At 36.5% G+C, this 16849-nt stretch overlaps 1 pseudogene; it reads left to right on the top strand.

Moving 5' to 3' along the window:
- Positions 1-2025: 2025 nt before the first annotated feature.
- Positions 2026-2805, top strand: LOC149140326 (F-box/kelch-repeat protein SKIP4-like; annotated as a pseudogene).
- The last annotated feature ends 14044 nt before the right edge of the window (positions 2806-16849 follow it).

Raw genomic sequence — 16849 nt, 5'->3', positions numbered from 1 at the left:
ACTAGATAGGAAAAATGTGTTTGCCATGCATGCATGTTATGTGTTTGTTGTGCATGCATCATGTTGGTCATTATGATTTTTATGATGTTGTTGGTATGTTATGAGGCTAACATTTTTGCTAAGATAGAGAAGGAGATGTAGATCATCAAAGCAAGGTTGCAGCATTAGACCTCGAGGTAAGCACAAATTGTCATACATGTTTGTATGTTTGGCATGCATGTATTTTGGTTAATGGTTGTTATAAGCATTATGCTTATGTACATGTCTATCATTCTATTACTATTGTGGTTACATGCATGATAAATTCTAGTTGATCAGTGTGGTCATATGAACAAGCATTGAATAGTCATAAATGGTAGTGACTTGTTGTTGTATGCATTGCGGTCATATGCATGATGATTATGGTCATTGCATTTAAGATCTTGATGCTACTATGTATCGTTCTACTTTGGATTGGTTTGTGCAGATAGTTATGGTTATGATATTTAGGTACGAGTCTATATACTTGTGATATTGTGTCATACTAATCTAGACTGACTTGTGCAGATGCGATAGCCTCCCCTAAGATACATTGAGGTATGAGTGTGATTGTAATGCCCTACTTAATCTTATCATGAAAATTTTATTAGTGTTTAAATTGCCTAAAAATATTAACTTATAATTATCAAGAAATATTGGTACATACCTACATTTGTGAAACTGTAAATTTATTCACTGATATAAATTTTATTATTGTTATTATTCAATTCCCAACTTGTCTTCTCAAATTTATTTTGGATAGGATATGGTCTCCTTCCATTTATTCCAATTTAAATATCCATATCCCAAGGTGTCATCTCAAAATCTACTTGGGAGAAGATATGGTATTCTTCAATTAATTTCAAAATTAAATATCCATATTTTATCCCCAAAATGTCTTCTCAAATCTACTTTGGAGAAGATATGGTAAGAAAAGTCAAGGATACTAAATAAAAGGATGAGGGGGTAGTCATGACATTAATGATAGGCGGTTGAGGTGGATGGGAGGAAGAGGCATAAAAGGGGAAGGATGATGAGAGGAGAGGGGGATCCTTGGTCTTGGTTTTGGTTTGGTTCTATTTTGGAGGATTTTGTTTTGGAGGAGGGATGTGGAGAAAGGGGAGGGAGATCAAACTTGGATTTGGAGAGTGTTGGTTAATCTTGGACACACTACATCTGGTTGGACTTGGGCTTGGAGGGCTAGGGAACCTATGGAGGTTTCTTGGGTTAGGAAATACTTCCTAGTTGGCTAGGAGGAAAATCCAGTCAGGTAGTCCAGAGGAGCATCCCAACAGATTCAGGAGCTCAGGAGCATCTCAACTAAGCTATTGGAAAAGGCATTCCTTCATTTATTGATTACTTATTTAAATAGTTACAATGAAATTCTTGCTTAATTAATTTGTGGTAAATAAATTTTAATGGTATATTATCATCAAATAAATGTTTAGATAGAAATAAGTTATTTCCCATCTTATTGTGTTTAAAATTAGGGAAATTTAGTTTTTAGTTAGAGGACCCTAGGAGGGAACCTCACACCTAGTATCAGAGCCTAGGTTCAAAATGGACCTTGAAGCCTACCTACTAAAAAAAATAATTATTGTAAACAAATTTAATTATATTAGAAACCAAAATAAATTGAATTATTAAATTATTAAATGACATTGACCATAAATTTAAATGAATATATATATATATATATATATATATATATATATCTTTTGCAAAAGAAAACAAAATATCCAAAATTGTTTCATAGCTTGTGCTTGATATGGAATGCGAGGCTTTACACTTTGAGAGTTGACACCAGTAGGATTAATCCAAGGGTAAAGTAATTTTCTGATTATTTCTTTCAAAACAATAATCCACATTCCGACTCTTAGTATTCCAGCGATGATGCTGGGCATCTTGCCTGAAATATGAGTACCTCTGAGTTACACCACAATGAACAAATATTAATTGAGATCCATTGCAGCAACAACTTTTATGGCTATTGTTGTTTGAGGTGAAATGGAGGACGATGAACCAAAGAAATGGAGTAACTTAACCGTGACAATTTTGTGTGGATCTTCTTCCCCCCATTCTTCCAATCCTCTGGTATTCCTAAATCTTCCGAACCATATTTTGGCGAAGATCTTGTGCAAGCTGCCTCGCTATGGCTGCGTTCTTGCTTCTTGAGTGTGTTGTTCTTGGAGAGATGCCCTCCTTTGCTCTTTAGTAACCTGTGACCAAAAAGAAGAAGAATGCCTTTGCATTTCTGTGCTCAACAAGACCCGGGAAATTCAAGGATGCATTTGGAAGGATGATTACAGATGGATCTTGTTCAATCCAAAGAGAACCCGCAACAAAACTCTGATACCACCGCCTGTCCTCTACCATTTCTCAGTGGGGGAAATACGGAGTCTAGACAATTTCTCTCCGCAAAAATCTCTTCGTGTTAGGCCTTGGATTCTTCGATGAGGTCTACGATTCTCTCTGTTATAAAAATTGCATCGGATATTGGAGTGTGCTGCCTCATCTAGACACCAATCGGTGTTTCTTCACCTGTGCTACTCTGGGAAACTTTGTCTATGTCACTGGTGGCAACGATTTCATTAAAAAGAATCTCAAAACAGTTGAAAGATTAACATTGAAAAGAACAGGTGGGAAACCCTTCCTGACATGATTAAGGCTAGGGATCTGTGTTCTTCCTTCATCTTGAATTATATGGTCTATGTTGTAGGAGGGATCCTCACACGTGGGATCCTAGGTGGGTTGCAATGGCTCCAGTGGTTGGCCCAAGAATATTAGTATAAGGCACACTGAGAGTGCAGTTGGTAACTAGTTGGTATAGTGTATGGGTGGTCGAGAGTTCGAACTGTGGTGGGCTAAGAACATGGTCCTTTAGTATTAGGTTTTAGTTATACATGCAAGCTAAAATGACAGTTTATATTATTCATGTTTTTTCACCCGTTTTTGTTCTTAATGGGTGCATCAGTTTTATGCAAAACATTACTATACATTTCACTACTGTGTGCCATTCATACGAGTTCCTTCTGAGTTTACAAAGAGCGGTAGTTGCCAAGTTCGAGGGGTGGAAATTTCACTTGGACTTGGTACCCAGCTTCATCTCTTTCAAACTCATGCAATATGCATATGATTGAACATAGGAGCAGAATCTTGGTTAAGAGATTAACACTCCATTGAGCGATTAGACCATTGCCAGATTGGTATTGATGAATGGTATAAATAGAATATAAAATGGAATAAGATATTATTAACTCCATCACTTCATCGTGTTTACAAATGAGGGCACATGAATCATTTAAATGGTTCTCATTCTTGATACGGAGCACCTCTCTGCAAGACTCACTCATAAGTAGGGTCGTGGCCTTTGCAAGACTCATGCAAAATCACAGTCACTAGCATACCATTAGGCTAAACGTTAACTCTCCTCTTCTATTATTATGACTTGACACCATCGGCATGGATGAAGAAATTTTCTTTAGGGGTTTAGTGTTAAAATTCCATTTGGATTTTGATTGGTATCTTCAATAAAGTTTTTTCTTCATTTCCTCCATGTTTTTCTATTATCTACTTAAGTACTATACAATGTCACTAAAGCTTTTATTTTATTTAGAACCCACTATGCTCAAGGAAATTCTACTTGCTATAATGTATCTGGGGTAAGGGTTATCTGTCCACTGTGAAAGTGATGACTCCACTGGACCTTCCAGTCCCCTGGGGTCCTAACATTTAATTTGACAACATTAGTATGGATGAGTAAGTTCTCATTGGGCCTTAGTTGTTAAATATCATTTGGGATTTGATTGTATCTTTTATAATTTTTTTGTTTCATTTCCTCCATGCTTATGTGTTATTGTTTTCTTACCTAATATGCTACTCTTTTCAAGCTTCTATTTTAGTTTGACTCAAGTAGGTACAAGGGAATTAGGTAGGCTAGAATGCTCCTTGTATAAGGGTTATATTCTCATGATTTTGGAGTATATGTTCCGTTTGCAAGTGATGAATCCCTTTGAGCTGAGTTGGCAATAGGTATGAATTTTTCATGCTAGAATGATGTTAGGCATCTAGTGTTATTTTGCTGCAAAGTTTGAGCTCTCTCACAATTCTACGAAAACAGTTCTTCAACTGTCAATTTCAGTTAGAGCACGAGCTCCTCAAACGCTTTTAACTCAACAAAAAAATAAAAATATCTACTAATTACAAGATCATTATCCACATTAATAGCTGTTGGGTCCCTATAATACTAGTGATTACCCCATTACTATTGTAGTTATACCCCTATTTATATTGTTGTGCCCCTATTACCCCCATATTGTTATTTCTGTGCCCCATAGAATCCCTCTATTGTTATTTTTGTGGCTTTATATTATTATTGTTAGGTCGGCTGGATTATATTGTGACTCCTTAGACTCCTATATATAGAAAGGAGGTTTTGTCATTTGTATCATCCAAGAATTGTTCATTTATGTAATGTAAAGGAGGTTGCCCCCTCGAAGAGGCTGAATTCTAAGGCGTGGATCTCTCTTTTCTATCTTTTTGTGAGCTGGTTTCATAACATTTGGTATCAGAGCTTTGGATTCTAGGGTTTCGCTGCTCCAAACAGGTCATCGTGGTATTTTCGCTATAACTTTTTTTCTGTGACGTTTCAGAAGTCGCAAAAAAAACCCATTTGAGAAGAAATCGCGCTGAACCTTGGGTCTGAATTTCAGAGCTTTTCGTGCGATATTTGCGGAGATATGATCTGAGGAAGTTGGTCTTTTTGCAGACTCCTGAATTACATTCAAAACAGGTGACCTGGGGAAAATCGTCATAACTTTCTCTCTGGGGATCGGATTGAAATTTCGTAAGAAGTTACAGAAAGAGGACAGACTTTAGTTTCTTGTATGTGTGTTTCAGATTCAAAGGTTGAAACAGTGACTCGTGGCACGTCGTACAAGTTCGCTCTACTGAACCAGTCTAAAAGCAAGTCACTGTGGGAGATTTCACATAACTCTTCCTTGGAGAATCCAATTTGGCTCAGACTTGTGGCATTGGAAAGAGGACGCAGAAGGCTACTACAGGTAGCAATTTTAGAATTGGATGATCCGAAATTACAGAGATACATCAGATTCAATATCAGGCTTCTATAAAGTGAAAAAAGGTGTGTAGTTTTAATTTTTTAATTTTTGTGTAAGCTTGGTTTAACGGAATTCAAAGGGCATAGTAAAGCATTATTATCGGTAACTGATGCCCCGAGGAAAGAAAATGCAAACACCTAGTAAGGAACCTGAAAGCTCTAGCATGACTCATGAAGAAGAGGAAGAAATGCTACATGATATATCAAAATTACAAGAACAAGTGCAACAAATGTCACGCTCACAAAAGCTAACAGAAGCTAAGATAAGTGGTGTGGAATCTAAGGTAAATGGCGTGGAATCTAAGATAAAGGGCATGGAAGCTAAGATGGAGAATTCGATGGCAAATTTGAAGATAGATTTGAATACAAACATGGAAGAGTTGAAGAAGTTGCTACAAGAAAGGGTCACTAATGGTGAAAAGGTAGTAAAGGAAACTCATGATGAGAACAAAAGAAATGTTAATCATGATTCCATAGACTCTAATGTTGGATCGAAGACTCACCATGTTCCAAAAATCGATATGAGGAAGTTTGATGGCAAGGATCCCGCCACATGGATATTACAGATGGAGCAATTCTTCGATCTCAATAATGTGCAAAACACACAAAAGGTACGTATGGAAACTTTATATTTGGAACCAAATCAGTTTGTATGGTATCAATGGCTTTGTTCTCGTAAACAATTTATCACTTGGGCAATTTTTACGGAAGAATTGATAGCACATTATGAGGATACAAAAAGCAACACTTTTTTTAGCCAATTGATAAGTCTCAAACAAAAGGGTTCAATAATGGAGCACATTGAGGAGTTCCAAAAATTGAACATAAGGGTAAAAGATATTCCAGAGGAGCATAGGATTGATGTGTTCATAGGGTCTTTAAAGGATAATATCCAACATGATGTGCGCCTTTGGGAACCTGATTCATTAGAGAAGGCATTCAGGTTAGCAAGAAAAATGGAAAGCAAAATTATGGCAACTAGGAAGCATACCATTCACAACTATAAAGATGGAAGTGTTGTTGCCCATAGTCTTCCACAACCTACAAGGTTGACACCACAACAATTGGAAGAAAAAAGAGCAAAAGGGCTTTGTTACAATTGTGATAGCAAATACACAAAAGGTCATAAGTGTGCTGAGAAGAAATTATTCTACATAGATTGTGAAGAGGAAGAAGAAAAGGAGCAAGAAAGGTCAAAAGAAGAGGATATATTCCAGGAACAAAGCCTAGATGAAGAACAAATAAATCCGACCATATCTTGTAATGCATTGGCGGGAATTACCACTCCTCAAACCATCAAGATAGAAGGACAAATCAAGAAGAAAAAGGTAATAGTGTTGATTGATTCAGGAAGCACCCACAATTTTATTCATTGTAGGGTAGCAAAAGAATTGAATTGCTTCCTATATCCAGCACCAGAGTGTCAAGTGATGATTGCAAATGGAGGAACAATAAATTGTTCTGGAAAGTGCCATAATATCAAGCTATCCATGGGAGAATATGTATTGACTAGCCCAATGCTTTCCATTCCAATGGGAGGTGCTGATGTTGTACTAGGAGTCCAATGGCTACAATCCTTGGGTACAATAGCTTTTAATTTTCAAGAACTTTTCATGAAATTTTCTGTGGAAGGAAAGGAAGTTGAATTAAGGGGTATTGCAGGGAAACCAGGAAAGATAATCAGCTCTAATGGAATGACAAAGCTTCTAAAAAAGGAGCAAAGAGGTGTAATTGCACAATTATGTTCGCTAGATGTTTCCACATTGGAATCATCTATTTCTCCAGATCTCCAAAAAGTCCTGGACAATCATTCCAAGGTATTTGAGACTCCCAAAGGTCTCCCACCTATGCGTGATCATGATCATGCTATTCATCTGATTCCAGGAAGTGTTCCTCCAAACATCAGGCCGTACAGATATCCATATGTCCAAAAAAGTGAAATTGAACGTATGGTTGCAGAAATGCTAGAGGCTGGTATAATTCAACCGAGTCAAAGTTCTTTCTCAGCTCCAGTAGTATTGGTGCACAAGAAGGATGGATCATGGCGCATGTGTCCAGATTATAGGGAGCTCAACAAGCTCACTATTAAAGATAAGTTCCCCATTCCTGTTATTGATGAATTACTGGATGAATTGCATGGATCAATTTACTTCACCAAGTTGGATCTTCGTTCGGGATATCATCAAATCAGAATGAAGATTGAAGACATTCCGAAAACAGCATTTAGAACTCATGAGGGTCATTATGAATTTTTGGTCATGCCTTTTGGCCTTACCAATGCACCTTCAACATTTCAAGGTTTGATGAATTCAATTTTCAAACCATTCCTTAGAAAATTTGTGTTAGTATTTTTTGATGATATACTAATCTACAGCAAGTCTTGGAAGGATCATGTTGAACATGTTGACAGGGTGCTACAACTATTGGAGGAGAAACAATTATATGCAAAAAGATCCAAATGTTTCTTTGGAGTCCAGGAGGTGGAATATTTGGGTCATATTGTATCTCATGAAGGAGTTAAGGTAGACCCTAGCAAAATTAAAGCCATTAAGGAATGGAAAATCCCCACATCCATAAAGCATCTGCGAGGATTTCTTGGGTTGACAGGGTATTATCGCAAGTTTGTTAAGAATTATGGGAGAATAGCAGCACCTCTAACAACATTATTGAAGAAAGATTCATTTTCATGGACTTCGGAAGCAACAAAGGCCTTTGAACATCTTAAAGAGGCAATGTGCCAAGCACCGGTCTTAGCTACACCGGACTTCACAAAAACCTTTATTGTGGAATGTGATGCTTCAGGAAATGGAATTGGTGCTGTTCTAATGCAAGATGAAAGACCCATTGCTTTTGAAAGTCGTCCAATCAAGGAAAGTTTTTAAGCAAAGCTATTTATGAGAAGGAAATGTTGGCAATACTCCATGCACTTAAGAAATGGCGACCCTACCTAATGGGAAGACACTTCAAGGTAAAAACGGATCATGATAGCCTTAAATACTTTTTAGAACAAAGATTATCCTCTGAAGAGCAACAAAAGTGGGTCACAAAGATGTTGGGTTATGACTTTGAAATCATCTACAAAAAAGGGAAGCAAAATGTGGTGGCAGATGCACTCTCAAGAAAGGATGAGGATGTGGAAGCATTGTTGTGTGCCATTTCTATTATCCAACCAGATTGGATAAACGAAGCAAGGGAGGAATGGAAGAATGACGAAGAAGTGTGGGCACTTATTCGAAAGCTACAACAAGATTCCAGTACTTCTGATACATTTAGCTGGCAAAATGATTCGTTATGGTACAAAGATCGCTTATACCTCTGTAAGAATTCCCAGCTAAAACAAAAGATTCTTATGGAATTGCACACTTCTCCCTTAGGAGGGCACTCAGGATTTTTAAAAACTTACCACAGGGTTAAGAAGGAATTTTTTTGGGATGGCCTTAAATCAGATATTCAAAAGTTTGTGGCGGAATGTTTGGTTTGCCAGCAAAATAAAGTTGAAACAATTAAGACACCGGGTCTATTACAACCTTTATCCATTCCAAGCCAACGTTGGGAGGAGGTTTCAATGGATTTTATCACAGGTTTACCCAAGTCTGAGGGAAAGAGTGTCATCATGGTGGTAGTTGACAGACTTACCAAGTATGCACACTTTTGTGCATTATCACATCCATTTAAAGCCAGTACAGTTTCTACTGCATTTATGGAAACAGTTCAAAAGCTACATGGAAACCCAAAGATTATTGTAAGTGACAGAGATCCCATTTTCACTGGAAATTTTTGGACAGAATTATTTTCTTGTCTTGGTACTCAGTTAGCTCATAGCTCATCTTATCATCCTCAATCTGATGGGAAAACTGAGATAGTAAACAAATGTTTGGAAGGATATCTTCGTTGCTTTGTATCTGATAAACAGACACAATGGGTCAAATGGTTGCCTCTGGCTGAATGGTGGTATAACACTTCCTTCCATACAGCAACAAAAATGACCCCATTTATGGCACTTTATGGGTATCAACCACCATCCATCACATCATATTTAAGAGAAAATTCTAAGGTTCAGGCAGTGGAACATCACATCGAACATCAACAACAAGTCCTCCAACTCTTAAAGGATAACCTCGTGTTGGCACAAAATAGAATGAAACAACAGGCAGATCAACATCGCAGTGAAAGAAGTTTTGATGTAGGTGATTGGGTATTCCTACGGCTACAACCATATAAGCAAATGTCCCTAAAGCAAGCTAAGAAGGATAATAAATTATCACCAAAGTATTATGGTCCGTACAAGGTGTTGCAAAAGATTGGTACTATGGCATACAAATTGGAGCTTCCTGCAGCTTCTCGATTGCACCCAGTTTTCCATGTTTCATGTTTAAAGAAGGTTATAGGTGACAAGCTCCCAATTCAAACAATATTGCCAGAACTTGACGAGGAAGGAAAAATTATATTGGAACCGGAAGCAGTCACAGAAACAAGAACTCGACAGCTACGAAATCGATCAATTTCAGAGTATCTTATCAAGTGGAAGAACTTATCCGCTGAAGATTCCACATGGGAGGATGAGAATTTTATGCAGAAGTATCCAGAACTGCTCAAGCGTTGAGGACAACACTTTTTTGAAGGAGAGGGGCATGTTGGGTCCCTATAATACTAGTGATTACCCCATTACTATTGTAGTTATACCCCTATTTATATTGTTGTGCCCCTATTACCCCCATATTGTTATTTCTGTGCCCCATAGAATCCCTCTATTGTTATTTTTGTGGCTTTATATTATTATTGTTAGGTCGGCTGGATTATATTGTGACTCCTTAGACTCCTATATATAGAAAGGAGGTTTTGTCATTTGTATCATCCAAGAATTGTTCATTTATGTAATGTAAAGGAGGTTGCCCCCTCGAAGAGGCTGAATTCTAAGGCGTGGATCTCTCTTTTCTATCTTTTTGTGAGCTGGTTTCATAACAATAGCACTGTCAATTATTAACACGAAGCGCTGAAATTTTGTGAGTTTCACTTATGGAAGTTCAGTTCTTGTTAAAGTTAAATCTTACTTTTTGATTATAGTTGTTTTAACTGACATGGGTTCTCCTCGATAGAATAAATTGAGTTTCTTGGGGCAATGTGAAGTCACAAGTTGTTGAATCTTTTGTTGAGTGGAAATCTCTGTTTTCTGTTAAGACGAAAAAAAATATTTTAAAGCCAAATCAGGGAATTATATATGATGGTCTAATCATGCACTAGATTTTGGAAGCATCTCAAAGAAGATCATATTATAAGAAGGTAAGTTATGGTCATCTATTCTCTATTCCTGCTTATGAGTGGATTATGCTTGTACAAACTTAAACAAATTGCTCGCTTCTCCATTGCTTCTGCTACATCTTCTTGATGCCAAGAGGGAAGGCAATCAATCATGTCATCGTGTCCTCTAGTTTGATCAAAATCATATCCAACTGAATGGCATGTGTCTTCACTATCTACTTGTCCCACTGTATCTTGCAATGTTTGGAAGACACATCTAATTCCATTGAGCACTCATCTTGAAGTTTTCATATCATCAGTTTAAGCAAGAAATGAACCCACTTAATAATCATATATGCTCTTTGTCCAAGTTATTATCTCTTTCATGTGATTGATCACAGGAATGTGCACTATCTTTCTTTGTTCATATTGCTGGTAACACTGCAGGTTTATGAGTATAGTGAATGACATCATTTCTCTAAGGAACAGAGTTTGCATTTGTAACATCTTTGATGTGTTCATGGCATACTTGACTCATTGATGTGAATGCTTTCCTTTGCACACAAATCATACAGTTATGGATACATAATAATTTGAAATCTGCAATCTGGAATTGACTTTACAGTCACGTAGATGACTCTCTTGACCCAGTGCTACATTTGTTAATAAAACTTGCTTATGAATGAATTGTATTACTGTAAATTATCATTTAGCATTGAAGTACTATCTTGTGATTGAAATTCATGCCAAAGTTGTCATAATTCACTTTATATTTCCAACATATTGTGTGTATGATTCTCACTTGTTATATCTCAAACACACTCATCCTTTCACATTTCAATTGGTAGTAATAAAAAAAATCTTGAAGCTTGAAGTTTTATGTCAGACTTTGTTGTATTTGATTTTCACTCATGCTTGTGGATAGTCTAATAATTTATCTGCACATTATATCACACTTCCTTCACATCTCTTAAAGGCAAAGCAATTGACTTTGTCGATCATATATGTTATCAACCTAAGCTAAGATCACACCCACACTAATGAATTGGCTATATTGAACCTTTAGGGACATCCCACTAGGCTCAAATTTCCATTTCCTTAGTCTAAAGTGAGGAACAAAACCACCGAGCCAACATTGGGCGGTTTGCCTACTAATTGCCTCTAGGCTCTCATCCTTTATGGTTAGAGTTTCCCACATAGTAAGAGTTTGAGAAGTAACAATTTCCTAATCAATTTTTGAAACAATAAGTCTTATCCAAGCCCTATCTCCCCAAACTCATGTATAGGGTTTCCCATCAAGAATTGAACGCATTAAGTGGCTGCCTGATAAATTAGTGAAGATGAAAAACATGATTTGTTGTAATCTAAAATAATTTATCTAATTAAATTGTGCTTCCTTCAAGGAAATGGTTTTCAATAACTCTTCAAAACATATTGAGAATCATTTTTTTACTTGTGCAATTTGTAGTTGTTCACCAAATACTTAAAATTCATCTCTAAAAGGCCTGACCATATTACCAACCTAATTAAAATAATTATGATGCTGACACCGATCAGTTTAAAGGAAGTAACTGCAACAACCAAACAACCATCAGTTTAAAAGAAGCAATTGTGACAACTAAAATCTATAACAACGAAGGTTTTAGATAGAAAAGAATATCCCCAATAGTTTCAAGAAGAAATTTATTGTGGTGCACAATTTCTAGCTTCTTGATTCTTGAGTCTTAACCATATAAAAGCCTCAATGCCTGATCACACTCTCCATTCTAGGCATTGGTGTCATGCTAAGCATGCTCCTTCTTGTTGAGGTTGTTATCTATGTGATTTATTACAGGCAGTAGGCTGTAGGGTTGTTATTCACCTGCTGTGTGGCATTTTTATGGTTTGTATAATTATTATTATTAGTATAGATCTATCTTAATCAAGGATCTAGCCAACGCCAACGCCAAACAAAGTTGGATCCAAATATTACAAGCTATTATTATCCTAAAAATGGGTTTGCATCCGAATAAATAATTACCTCACTCAACTTCACTCTTTATTTTGGGACCTCCCACCCCTTTGCAACCCTATTTTTGTGCATGTATGCATTTGAATATATTAATCATTTGCTTACAACACCTATAGTTATGCCCATTTGGGTATTCAAGTTCATATTCATCTCCAAAGTATATGACATTGAATTTGGTACATTTGGGTAGAAAGGACTGATGACTCGCTTATTAGTCATGATACTCTGTCTATGGACGCGTTGAGTTTTTTAGATCAATTTAATAATTTCAGAGCCTGCACTAGGACATTTGCTCGATCAGATGTAGGAATTTTACATGGATGTTCTAAATGTTTATGATTACGAGTTTAGATCAATGTTCTTTGAGATATATGTCTGAATTTCTGGACTTTATGCCTTTTGGGTCTTAAATTTCCTGCCCATAGTAGTCCTTCTCTGTGCATGTGTTTACTTGAATGGCTTGGTCATTTTCTTGCTGTAGCTATAGTTTTCCTTTTTGATATTTGAACATATTCATCCCCAGAATATATGACATTGGACTTGGTACATTTGAATAGGCTTGGAAGGATTGATGGCTCTCTATTGAGCAATGATATTCTGTGTACAGACATATAATCAGATTTTTGGATCAATTTAATGATTTTAGAACATGCACCAACATACTTGCTTGATGATTTCTTCTTGGATTTTACTTGATGCTCTGAACGTCCATGATTGTGTGTTTCGATCAATGTTATTTAGGATATCTATTCAATCTGTGTGCTTCATGCCTTTTGCAAAAGAAGTACATAGAGAATATAAGTTTTGATTAATTTGCATTGATCTTTAAGCTATGGATATCATGTTTTATAGCGTTGATGAGTATTGATTAGAGATTAAAAAGACTGGCTTATTGAGAAGCTACAAGAGATTAAAAATGAATGAGTTCAAATATTTGATATTCTCATCACCTTAAAGACTAACATAAATAAGTAAACAGAATATAAGTTTGATAAATATGCATTGGTCTTTACTGCTTTGGATATCATGGTTTATAATTTTGATAAGCATTGATTAGAGATTAAATATGCATCAGTTTAAATGTCAAATATTTTCATTGCTTAGAAGACTGATATAAGTATGTGTATTTGAAACCTTTGGATCATAAAAAGTATTAGCATGAATTGGATGAGCACTTAAATGGTTTACAAAATGCACATATGTTTTTCTGCTTGGACTTGGTTGCCTATTTTTGGTTGCATGTATGATGTAACAGTCCGAAGAGCACCTGGTAGGTGTGTGCAACTGTTTTATTTTGTTTACAACTTCAGTTTGGACAATGTGGTTGTCAAGTAAGCATATTTTGGCCAAATGAGGCAACTCACACATGTTGTCATCCATGGAAAATTAGCAACTAATTGTGGCATTCTGAGTTTCTAATTCATGGTTATAAATATGCAAAGAATGGCCATGACTGTGAATGAGTGCTATAATTATATATTGGGCCTATTACTAGTTCAGATTCCTTCTACTACTTATTTCTTTTCTTATAAAGAAATCGGCCTTGCTCTCAACCTGAAGGCAAGAGTAAGGTTGTTGGTACCAAGCCAACCTACAGTTATACTCATTTAAGAGTGTTTTCCTCATGTTTAAAGCCATTACATCATAATCATAACAAAAAAAAACATCAAAGCTCATCATGTCACTAGCAGGGATTTGAACCTGGGCAAGAACGATAATAGTTGTTCCACCTAACCACCTGAGATAACCCCAAGTAACTCCTCCTTCTACTTATATCTTAATGATGAATGAATTTAAAAATGAAATGGGGTTGCCTTTTTTTGTGAAACACAAATTGTAGAGTGTAGATATTTCTTCCTAATGTGAAACACAAAATTTGGTATAATTTAGATATTTAAAATTTTTATTCTGGAATTTGAAACTATGTCTTCTTTTTCGGTTTAAAATTTGAAAACCATGTCTTCATTCTTGGTTTAAAATTTAAAAATCTAAATTATGTGCATCATCTTGGATAGTTAGTTTAGAAGTTAGAGACTTTTATCTATTTTTTCCCCTATTGCATAGTTTCATGAGTTTGTTTATTTTCTTTCCTAGTATGTGCTTATAAAGGCAGATTTGCATCTAAAAATGAGTGTTTTGGCCTATAGAATTCAAGGAGTTTATTTATTTTCTTTTGAACATTATGTGTTGTTTAACCCTACCTTTCACCATATAAGTCAAGGAAGGAAACTTTTGGATACATATTTTTATGGCTTAAAACAATCTGAGTGTGGATAAATTTGTATTTTTGTAGATGTATTTGGGTTTATCATTAATTGGACCATCCCCTATCATGACGGAAGAGCCCACCCCTTGGGTTTTCTTTATTTTTAGTATTTTATTCAAGTTTTCACAAGTATTCAATTGATGTTTTCGCTCTTAAATGTATGAAGTTGGAAGATAGTGGCATTTCTTTTTTTGAAGTATATTGTTAATTTTAGAGTTTTAACAATGATAGATCAGAAAATACAAAAAACAAATCCAACGCTGCCTTTGAAGAATTGAAGGGTTGAAAGAGTGGTCAGAAGTGTATGTGATCAGATTCGACTTGTTGACAAGTTTCTAGGTGGATTTTGAGTGAAGTATTTCAAACCCTGGATCGTGCCTAACATTTTGACATTGTTATAGGGGATGTGTACCTCCCAAATTTCTGAAGACATCAAAAAGTAGAACAAAAATATTATTTGAAGATAGGGTAGAGAAAAAGGATCAAATTCTCCATTCCTTCCTGCAGAGGAAGACATCTTTTCCAATACCCGAAACAGAGCCAAGGGCATCAATGATGACACAATCTCTTTCCTTATTGTGTGACCCACAAACAAAGATTTATAGAGAAAAGGGAAAGCAATCTGTACAAATGTCTACCATTATGTGCTGGAAGACTATGCAAGCATCTATTCTATTCCTATTCAAATTTGAGGTTATTGTGGATATGACTATCTGGAGTATGAACAAAAGCTGAACTTATTCCTTCCACATAAGAGGGTCTTGTGATGAAGTGGTTAATGGGATTGGAAGGAATTCAACCTAGTGTTGGGCATGGGATCCTCCAAGGGAAGTTTTGGGGTTTAGAGCCTAGATTTTGGTAAAAAATTGTAACTTCTATGTAAAGACTTTGCATTTTATGGGCGCAGAGCGCGTAGCTTGTAAAAGGGTCATAGGGTTGTCCGCCATCAATTTTTTTATTGTAATGTCGACTATAGAGATCTACCCATTGTCCGCGGACCATGGGATTGTATAAATAGAGAAAGGCTCTAAGTAGTTAAGAAATCAATCAATCATGGAAGAACGAATCTAAGGATGAAGAGTTGAGTCATATATGAAGTGTAAAGTCTAGTTTGGGTCGTAGAGTAGGAAAAGGCTTTGAAGTTGAGTGCGTAGAGGCCTACTAGTTAGTAGCTGAGTGCGTGGCCTACAGCTGAGTGCGCAGGGCGAGTCGAGTCTGTAACAATTGGAGCATTAATAAAGAGAAGTTTCATATCCATTTTGTGTATTTATTTCATGTTTTATGCATCTGATACATTGAATATACATTGCACTTTTAATGCTTATGTGATGCGCGAATATGTATGAATGTGTTGATCAAGTGAATACAAGATAGAATATCTATCTATGCGAAGTTAACTAACATCTGTAAGAAGATAAGTAAGATTTGCGGTGTAGTTTGAGGAAATAGTGCAGTTCACTTCTATAGCAACGTGAAATCATCTTAGCCCCATGTTAGGGCAGCACGAAAGGAAATTATAACAGATCGCGAGGGTATTGAAGGTTAGAAAAGCGCGTGAAGTAACCTACATGAAGATAAGCATAGTTGGACTAAATCGATGCCACAGACATCTCAAAGGTGTGGAAACTTGGTTCCAGCATCCCCCCATACTGCTTCGGGTGAGACTTTAGTCCACGCTCCATGGGCTGATGCCAAAAGGGATAGTAGTGTATGGATTTTTTTAGGTAAATAACTCCGAATCTAGGTCAGGCCCCCTCAAGCCAATAAATCGTTTCGTTGCCGGGACCGAAATCTGCATAGATATGTCTGATGTCGTATCATTGGAATCCAACTAAGAAGGAAATTGAAGGCTGGTTTGACAGAAGAATTCATGAGTTCGCAGCGTAGGAGAACAGGAACCTGTGACTGTCAAGAGAAGAGTGGTTAGATTGCTACCTATACACAGAAATCCATGAAATATTCTTCCCATCCTTCCCTACTGAGCTATACGAGTGGATCTTGAAGTTAGAAAATAGCCAAGGGAGGTGGAAACTTGACGGTCCTATTATGTGGACCCCAGAGTTAGTGTGAAGGTTGGAAGCATCAGAGGATAAGATCACGAGTGTCGTTGATCATTAGCTCAATTGTATTATAGGAGGATTCATTATTTATTTCACGGTTGACAGCTCAGTTAGCTACAGTGAGGCAAAGAGGCGCT

This window comes from Pinus tabuliformis, chromosome X (genome assembly GCF_031772625.1).
Source record: "Pinus tabuliformis cultivar Carrire ecotype Pingquan chromosome X, CPIR1, whole genome shotgun sequence".
Lineage (NCBI taxonomy): Eukaryota > Viridiplantae > Streptophyta > Pinopsida > Pinales > Pinaceae > Pinus > Pinus tabuliformis.
The sequence above is the reverse complement of the archived record's forward strand: the minus strand, read 5'-3'. Positions and strand labels throughout refer to the sequence as shown.